Here is a 9,862-nt window from a genome sequence, read left to right as displayed (position 1 = left end):
CTGACTACCAGAGGAAGCGGGAGGAGCCCGGCCAGGACCAGGGCCGCCTCCGTTGACACAGTTCTGTAAGCCCTTATAATTCGTAGGGCTGCTGGTCGCTGTATCGTGAGAAGAGTTCTGCTCTGCTTGACATTAGCAGAGTCCTTCCACCAGATACCACAGGCATAGCAGACAGCGCGCTCAACACTCATCTTGTAGATGGTGCGAAGCGCCTCCCCACTAAGCCCGTAGTTCTCCCTAGCTAATCTCGATAGTGCCGCTATCGTGAGGTTCGTTCTGTCTCGAACGCTCCTCAGGTGGGGCGTCCAACATAGCGTCTGGTCGATGATTACACCGAGGGGTTTCCCCTAATTCGGTAAATTGGCTGGCGTGCCAAAACTCCGGTTCGGGCCACCGTCAGGGCCTCTGATTTCTCAGGGCTGAAGGAGAGCTTGTGCAGCTCCCCCCAGCGAACGAGCTGTTCTATTGCTTCGTTGCCACGACGCTCCATGTCGCTCCGGCTGAAGCCTGCAACTACTAGCAACAGATCGTCTGCATAAGCCTGCAGCTGGACATCATCTGGAAGGATGAGTCGCAGCGCCGTATCTGCTAGAACGTTCCAGAGCAGGGGTCCAATGCATGACCCCTGCGGACAGCCTCTTTCCAGTACCCTTTCATAGCTCTCGCTAGGGGTCTGGTAAACCACCGTGCGTCCACTCGGGAAACTCCTGGAAAGTGTTACAAGGGTGGTCGGCAGGTTCGCTTTCCGCAACTCACCCAGTATGGATGGCCACCAGACATTGTCGAACGCCCCCGCAACATCCATCGAAACGAGCGATGTGTGGAGGCCCTGCTGGCGGTTCTGGCGAACCAGATTGACCGCCCGATGTAGTGCCCTGCAGGTCGACATGTCCGGCCGGAACCCATATTGTTGTGGGTGTAGTAGCCCTTTCCGCTTAAAGTGGTGGAGTATTCTGTCACTGAGGATTCTGTCAAGAACCTTCCCCAGGACTGGCAGTAGGCTAATCGGTCTATAGGACTTAGGTTCGTTCTTCGGACGCCTTTGCTTGCGAATGAACACAAGTCGCGCCCGCTTCCACTGCACTGGGAAGTGACCCAGGAGCAGACACTTCTGATACAGAGTACGGAACAGGTTAGGACATTCCTGATGCAGAACTTGTACCATTTCGGCCGTGATCCCATCAACGCCAGGTGCCTTCCCTTTCCGTAGGTTACCGATGATGTGGGTCACCTCAGGGTCAGTCACCGGCACGGGCATCTCAGCCTCAAGAGCGGGCAGCTCCGCGTCACTTCGAAGCTGCCGTTGCTCTTCGGTGTCATCTGATTGCTCATCACATGGAAAATGTGAGCGGAGCAACACCTCTATCGACTCCTCCAGTGTGGAGGTTAGGGTTCCGTCTGGCTTTTTGATGGACCCCAAGACCGTACTACGTTTTAGCTTACCAGAAACTAGTTTATAAGGAAGGCTGAACGGGTTTTCGTCACTAATACGTTGACAGAAACTGAGCCATGAGGTCTTTTTCGCATCGTTTATCTTGTACTTGTACTCGGCATTGGCCCTCTGGAACTCCAGTTTCCTGGTAGCCCGAAGGTCGTCATCCCTGCATCGTTGAAAGCGTCGCCGGAGCGCCCTCACACGCTTCCGCAGGACACTCAGTTCCTGGCTCCACCAGGGAACTGACCGGTGGTTGTTGGGCCTCCGTTGCGCGAGCATGCAGTCTCCTGCTTCTCTGACCGCCTCGGTGAATGTGGCCACAACGTCTTCCAGATCCTCGACACTCTCAACCTTAGAAACTTCTGTGACTATGTCGGCCGTTTTGTTGGCGAGGCATTTGGCAAATCGACTGCGGTTTCCAACAGTAAGTCTGTAGTAACTACTCTGCCAGGCCGGCGAGTCGCACATTACCTGGTAGGCAATGAAGCGATGGTCACTACAGCTTTCAGAGTCGATGGTTTCCCATTGCGAAGTAAGCCTAAGCATAGCCCCACTCACGATGGTGAGGTCAATCCAGCTCTCACCCGATGGAGAGGAGTAGGTAGCAATTCCGAACGGATCGTTCAGAACATGCATCCCCCAACCCTCCACCGCTTCCTTCATCGTGTCCCCGTCCGGATCGTCAACGGGGGACCCCCAGAGCGAGTGCTTGGCGTTAAAGTCGCCTGCCAAGACTACCCGCCTGTGGGACGTGACAACCCTTTCGAGTTCAGTCAGGAGGACACCCAGTTTGAGTGACGGCGGGCGATAACTAGAGACCACAGCCAAGGTGCCGCCAGGAAGCCGTAATTCCACGGCCACCGCAAGAGGCGATACGTGGAAAGCAAATGCGTCAACATTCCTCCGCGTAAGGATGACGGCGGCGCGACAATCGTCACCTTCTTGGGCGTAAACGCTCCATTGAAGTGATAGGCCACTAACCTTTCCGTGTACAAGATATGGCTCTTGGAGCAGGATGATGTCAATATCCCGCTCAGCCGCTTCTACCCGTAATTGGGCAGTTGCGGCACGGCACTTTTCGGCGTTGAACTGCAAAAATTTGCAGCCACGTCGTTCGTTCGTCTCTGATGTGTGTTGAGATACAGAGTTGAACGTGTTCGTTATCCCTGATTATGGCGGACCGTAGTCCGTCCTGGCCCGAACTCTCTCAAGTTCCCGCGCATAGCACGGGCAGTTGGCATTCATTGCAGAATGGCCGGTACCCAACTGCAGGCCAAATTTCTTATTTGCCCTTATGCAATTAATGCATTTAGGCTCTGTTGCCTTACACTCCTTGTAGGAGTGGTCATCGGCACATTTGCTACATTTTTGGTTGTCCGCCGTACAACCATTTGCTACGTGTCCCAATCCGTAGCACTTGTAGCACCGGGTGCAAGCCAAATGTTCCCTCACCCGGTTGCGCGTCCAACCCACATGGATTCTCCCCTTCTGCAGGAGAGCGCGGAAAACCATGGGAGAGACCTCGATCACCCAGTTCACGAGGCCCTCCTTTCCCTTTAAAGGGAAACGAGGCAGCAGTTCCCCAGGCTGTGCCTCGATGCTATTTTGCAAGATAATGGTTTCCGCGAGACGTTCGCCTTTGATGTCTTTGCTGACGTCAAACACAATGACCCGCGGTCGGCGCTTACGCGGCAGTCGACAGGTGACCGCCTCACGTAACTCCGATGGGCCTTCAGTCACAGCTTTAGACAACTTAGCGACGTCCTGGCCCTTCGAAACCTCTACCAGAACGCCGTTATTACGGATCCTTCTCACATTCTTTATCCCGATCCCCAACATAACCGGGTTGATATGTGATTTAAGCAGTTCCCGCGTGCGGTCACTGCTCGAAGCTGGATCCTTGGGGTAGACCAAGAGCGTGTGCTCTGTGGTTACTACCTTCGGCTTGGCGGCCGCTCGTGTCCCGTCTTGGATGTGCCGGGCCGGCCGAGCTGCTACGGACGCGTAGGTTACACGTTCCGTGCCTGGCGCCTTGCCTTTCTCGATGGGAGCTTTGGTAGGCTGTCGATTGCCACCTAACTCCCGAAGGGTCCTGAGTTCTGCCTGGAGGGAGGCTATCTCGACCTCCTGGGCGTTCAGGATACTTGACATTTTGCTAAAGAGGCTGTAGATGACCCCGCACGTAGACTTCTGGCACCTGGTGTCAGTCTTACCCAGCAGAAGCGCTAGCTCCTGCTGGATGTTGTCCATAGCGGATCTACGGCACTCAGCCGTCTCAAGGCCGTCCCCTTGCTGATGAGGGGGGGCTACAGACGGCGTTTCGGCAGCCTCCACACTTATGTCCGCGGTTGCTGACGCGGTAGGGCCTTTCTTCTTACCCTTCGACTTGGGTTTTGGCCCGCCCTTGTTTTTGGTTGAGGGTTTCCCCTCAGCCATGGCCGCCGCAGCTCCCGCGGGTTTGTTGCTCGACTTAGCGCCGTTCGGCTCACCCGTTTTGGCTTTGGCCACCTCCCGCCTTTTCTTTCTTCTGCGTTCGGGGGCAGCTTTCCAATCGCTGTCCCCGCCAGAAGAGACACTGTTGAAGACCTCTGGAGCGGAGTCCGAATCGGAACTGCCCGACTCCAGGGGTATGGAAACCTTTACGGCTTCTTGCCTGCCCTCTCCAGGCTTGTTACGGTCATTGGTAGGTTTGCGTTTCCGCAAAACCCACCTCTCCAGCGATTGGGTGTTGTCAGCACCCGTCGCAACCGCTTCACCTTCGATGGTTGACAATATAGTTTCAGCTGGCTTCACAGACACGCCTGGAGCACTCTTAACGCTTTCACTATTTGCACTCATTGTAACCATATAGAAAGAAAATTAAAAGGGAGTGTAGGGGTGATCCCAACCTTTCACGGGTGCCCTGAATCCTTTTGGGAATCGGGGTATGCGTTTAAGAGCCAGCTCTGACTTCGGACTTACTGAGGGCTCATTTTGGCCCTCTTGTTGCCGGGTCGTCACTGCTTTGGCCCGCTGCCGGGACAGCTACCCATTTAAATGGCCTCCTACCCAAGGTCACCCCAGCCCGGCTGGTTGCTCGGCGTGGGCCGCCCCCTTAGCCCTACTTGGAGACGCTCTTCCCGTTTCCAGTTCTCCGGGACCATATACGGCCATCCAACGCATAGTCAGGCCTTTAAGCACCGCTCCCCCCCCCAAGCATAAGGAAGTTGGCCCTATGCCGAGGAGCGGCTCTGCCTACCGTCCGTCAGGATAGACATCAGCTAGCGGAATCCCTCAAGCCACTGAGGGCGCTATCCCCCTGGCCACCAGCGAGGCTTCGGCTTGGGAGTACGACTCCTCGCCCCACTGGCTTCGACATGCAGGTCGCGGCCCCCAGGCCAGCACTTGGGTGTGCAAAGCCCAAGTCTTCCTCCTGGGAAGCTGATTCTTCGTTTACCGGACAGAAGGAGCTTTACGTGATTTGCGCTATCACGGGCAGAGGCATGTCGACTGCATTCGACCGCCTTTGCGTTCAAAAACACTGACCCCTCGCCACCAGGGTGAGTGCGGGAGTTCGCTTTGTGTATCTCAGATTCCAGGGGGTGCAGATTGTCAGGTCCATGGCCCCCAGTCTCTGTGCCGACTCGGGATTTGAATCCGAAAGTTTCGGCGTCCACTGTGTGCTTCTATGTGTAATATCAGGGACATAACCCATCAGCCCAGGGTACAATGCACATCTCGCTACAAGCAGACGATTTAACCGTCGCGAGTAGGGGGACTCGGGACTCTTCCCCATAGCAAAGAGTCCTTACCACGTTTCAGCAGCGCCCCTATCGAGTGCCATCACACCGCAGGCTAGCGGGTGCCTACGCTTTCGTCGGCAGAGCTACCAACTTCCGTTAGCGATTGCCAATTTCAGTCAGACAAGCTCAATCGACTACACGCTGCATATCTCGTCCGAAGACAAGCCCTCCCTAGAAACCATATTAGCGACGGCTACAGCGACTGTCCCCCAGCTTCCGGACTTACTGAGGGCTCATTTTGGCCCTCTTATTGCCGATACTATTAGGGACAGCCCCGCGCCTCGATCGTACCAGTCTCCCTTCTGTTTTGATGTGAGTCTGCATGCCACAATGCCAATAAGCAGCTCTAGTGGCCGTCCGCACCAGCGGGGATAGGTTTCAGAATAGAGAGACATGCGAAACCCCGCCGGAGTCGCCCCCGCCGTGGGGCGGCAGACGGACAGCAAGTGTTTTAAAGGCTTGGTACGCAGACCCAAAGCCTAAGATGTAATAACGCCTCTGGAACCTTCGGCTCGAGTCTTAAGACTCCATCTACGATCGAGACCAAGACGAGTCTTTCGGGACCCATTACCCGTCGTCTCTCACCGCCGGGCCCCCCCGCCACGGCCAGGCTCAGTTCCCTACTTGGGGGGGTAAGGTGCCACCCAAAAATGTGTTAATGTAAAAGCAAAGTCATATCAGCCAGTTTAGAGTTGTTCTTGGTCTATTGTTCTCTTATAGCATGGAGGCACTTTAATCTAAACAAATGTTATATCACGGTTCAGACAGAATTTTCACTTTGAATTTTGCAGTAGCCATCTTTTGAACTAACTGGCTTCCTTAACGTGTAAATGCTTATATCCCCAGCTAAGANCTGCCGTACAACCTTTCGCTACGTGCCCCAAACCGTAGCATTTGTAGCACCGGGTGCAAGCTATATGTTCCCTCACCCGGTTGCGCGTCCAACCCACATGGATTCTCCCCTTCTGCAGGAGAGCGCGGAAGACCATAGGAGAGACCTCGATCACCCAGTTCACGAGTCCCTCCTTTCCCTTCAAAGGGAAGCGAGGCAACAGTTCCCCAGGCTGTGCCTCGATGCTATTCTGAATAAGAATGGTCTCCGCGAGACGTTCGCCTTTGATATCAGAACTGACATCAAATAGAATGACCCGCGGTCGGCGCTTTTGGGGCAGTCGGCAAGTGACTGCCTCTCGTAGTACCGATGGGCCCTCTGTCATAGCCTTAGACAGTTTGGTGACGTCCTGGCCCTTCGAAACCTCTACCAGGACGCCGTTGTTCCGGATCCGCCTCACATTCTTAATCCCAATCCCCAACGAGACCGGGTTAATATGTGTTTTGAGCAACTCCCGCGTGCGGTCGCTGCTCATGGACTGATCCTTTGGGTAGACCAAGAGCGTGTGCTCTGTGGCGACTACCTTCGGCTTAGCGGTCACTCGTGGTCCGTCTTGGGAATGCCGGACCGGTCGAGCTGCAACAGACGCGTAGGTCGCACGCACTGTTTTGTCCGCTTTGCCTTTCTCAATGGGAGCTATGGAAGGCTGTCGACTACCTCCCAACTCCCTTAGGGTCCTGTTTACTGCCTGGAGGGAGGCTATCTCAACCTCCTGGGCGTTCAGGATGCTTACCATTTTGCTAAATAAGCCATAGATTACCCCACACGTAGACTTCTGACATCTGGAGTCAGTTTTCCCCAACAGAAGCGCAAGCTCCTGCTGGATATCGTCTAGTGCAGATCTACGGCCCTCGGCCGTCACAAGGCCTTCCCCCTGCTGGTGAGGAGGGGCTACAGACGGCGTTTCGGCGGCCTCCGCACTTATTTTCGCGGTTGCCGACGCGGTAGGACCTTTCTTCTTGCCCTTCGACTTGGGCTTTGGTCCGCCTTTGTTTTTGGCCGAGGGTTTCCCCTCAGTCATGGCCACCGCAGCTTCCGCGGGTTTGTCGTCTGACTTTGCGCCATCCGACTTGCCCGTTTTGGCTTTGGTCACCTCCCGCCTTTTCTTCTTCCTGCGTTCGGGAGCAGCTTTCCAATCGCTGCCCTCGCCGGAAGATACAGTGTTGAACGCCTCTGGAGCAGAGTCCGAATCGGAGCTACTTGGCTCCAGAGGGATGGGAGCCTTATTAGCTTCCTGCCTGCCCTCTCCAGGCTTGCTGCGGTCATTGGTTGGTTTACGTTTCCGCAACACCCACCTCTCCAGCGATTGGGTGTTGTCAGCACCCATCGCAACCGCTTCCTCTTTCACGGTAGACAAATTAGCTGCAGCTTGCATCTCAGAAAAACCTGGAGCACACCCAACGCATTCGCTATTTGCACTCATTGTCACCATAAAAGATATATAAAAGAAAAGGGGAGTTTGGGGGTGATCCCAACCTTTCACGGGTGCCCTGAATCCGTTCGGGAGTCGGGGTATGCGTTTAAGAGCCAGCTCTGACTTCGGTCTCACTGAGGGCTCATTTTGGCCCTCTTATTGCCGGGTCGTCACTGCTTTGGCCCGCTGCCGGGACAGCTACCCATTTAAGTGGCCTCCTACCCAAGGTTACCCCAGCCCGGCTGGTTGCTCGGCGTGGGCCGCCCCCTTAGCCCTACTAGGAGACGCTCTTCCCGTTTCTAGTTCACCGAGACCATATACAGCCATCCAACGCATCGTCAGGCCTTTAAGCACCGCTCCCCCCCCCAAGCATAAGGAAGTTGGCCCTATGCCGAGGAACGGCTCTGCCAACTGCCCGTCAGGATAGACATCAGCTAGCAGGATCCCTCAATCCACTGAGGGCGCTATCCCCCTGGCCACCAGCGAGGCTTCGGCTTGGGAGTGCGACTCCTCGCCCCACTGGCTTCGACATGCAGGTCGTGGCCCCCAGGCCAGCACTTGGGTGTGCAAAGCCCAAGTCTTCCTCCTGGGAAGCTGATTCTTCGTTTACCGGACAGAAGGAGCTTTACGTGGTCTGCGTTACCACGGGCTAAGGCTAAGTTGACTGCATTCAACCGCCTTCTGGTGTGAAACATCGGCCCCGTGCCACCGGGTGGATGCAGGAGTTCGCTTTGTGTGTCTCAGATTCCAGAGGGTGCGGATTGTCAGATCCATGGCCTCCAGAAACTGCACCGACGCGGAGTTTGAATCCAGAAGTTTCGGCGTCCTCTGTGTGCTCCAATGTGTAATATCAGGGACATAACCCACCGACCCAGGGTACAATGTGCATCTCGCTACAAGCAGACGATTTAACCGTCGCGAGTAGGGGGACTCGGGACTGTTTGCCGCAGCAAACAGTCCCTACCACGTTTCAGCAGCGCCCCTATCGAGTGCCATCACACCACAGGCCAGTGAGTGCCTACACTTCCATCGGCAGGGCTACCAATTTCCATCAGCTGTTGCTGACTTTTATCAGACAAGCCCAATCGACTACACGCTGCATATCTCGTCCAAAGACAAGTCCTCCCTAGGAACCATATTAGCGACGGCTACAGCGACCATCCCCCAGCTCCGGACTTACTGAGGGCTCGTTTTGGCCCTCTTATTGCCGATACCATTAGGGATGGCCCCGTGCCTCGATCGCACCAGTCTCCCTTCTGTGTTAATGTGAGTCTGCGTGCCACAATGCCAAATAGCAGCTCTAGTAGCCGTCCGTTCCGACGGGGATAGGTTCCAGATTAGGGAGACATTCGAAAACCCCGCCGGAGTCGCCCACCTCCTTGAGGCGAATCGGACAGCAAGCTAGTAAGAGGCTTGGTACACAGACCCAAAGCCTAAGATGTAATTGCTTCTCTGGAACCTTCGGCTCGAGTCATAAGACTCCATCAGCGATCGAGACCAAGACGAGTCTTTCGGGACCCAGTACCCGTCGTCTCTCACCGCCTGGCCCCCCCGCCACGTCCAGGCTCGGTTCCCTACCCGGGGGGAGTTGAAGTTGTTGGTATATATAGTGTTGGCCCGTTAGTACTGGGTGTACAACTTCGGTCGTACATATTCTAAAATTGAAAAGATACAGAGAAGATCAGCACGGCCCCTGTGCAAGGATAACACGCAAAATCGTGAAGCGTTCCATATCTTTTTTCATTTAACTATTGGAATCGTTTCCACGCCGAAACGAGCCTTTTACCATGTGAGCGGTCTTAACAGTTAAAAAATATCGTTTCGATTTATCTATATATATATATATATGTATATAAATGGACGTGTGTGACCCTATATTTCACTTTTCCGCCAAAATTACACATAGCAGATGAATGGTGTTTGTATGAGGTAGTAGACCCAAGTTTCCATTCGTGCACTATGGTGGTTGCGTCTCGATAGCTATAAGGGCGCGGGAGATACGGGGCTGAAAGTGGTTGAAAGTAATTTTCTATTTCGAATTTTATGTTCGAATTTGTTCGAATTTAATTCGAACAATATTTGAATTTGAATTCGAACATAAAATTCGAATATTGGTTCGATTATAGAACGATTGTAAACGTTTCAGAAACGTTAAAAATAGTTCGTTTGACTGGACGTGAACAGGAGACGTTCAGAAATAGAATCGGGACCAAGTCTCTAATTAGTCTGGAAACGGGGGACCTAATTCTTGCATTCTGTGAAAACGGGTAAGATTGGCTATAATGTAATTATCTTAATCTTCACTATCGTTACTTTTTGCCCACAAATAAAAACCCAGC

At 54.1% G+C, this 9,862-nt stretch overlaps 1 non-coding gene across 1 annotated transcript; it reads left to right on the top strand.

The window, feature by feature from the left end:
* Window positions 1–9,155: 9,155 nt before the first annotated feature.
* LOC111614879 lies at window positions 9,156–9,261 on the top strand. Its single transcript, XR_002755005.1, has one exon. It is a non-coding gene; the product is annotated as a U6 spliceosomal RNA (small nuclear RNA).
* The last annotated feature ends 601 nt before the right edge of the window (window positions 9,262–9,862 follow it).

The sequence above is a fragment of the Centruroides sculpturatus genome, unplaced genomic scaffold (assembly GCF_000671375.1).
Source record: "Centruroides sculpturatus isolate CEXI.00-Female unplaced genomic scaffold, Cexi_2.0 scaffold1407, whole genome shotgun sequence".
Classification (NCBI taxonomy): Eukaryota; Metazoa; Arthropoda; class Arachnida; order Scorpiones; family Buthidae; genus Centruroides; species Centruroides sculpturatus.
Note: the sequence above shows the minus strand (reverse complement) of the source record. Positions and strands in the feature narration are given on the sequence as shown.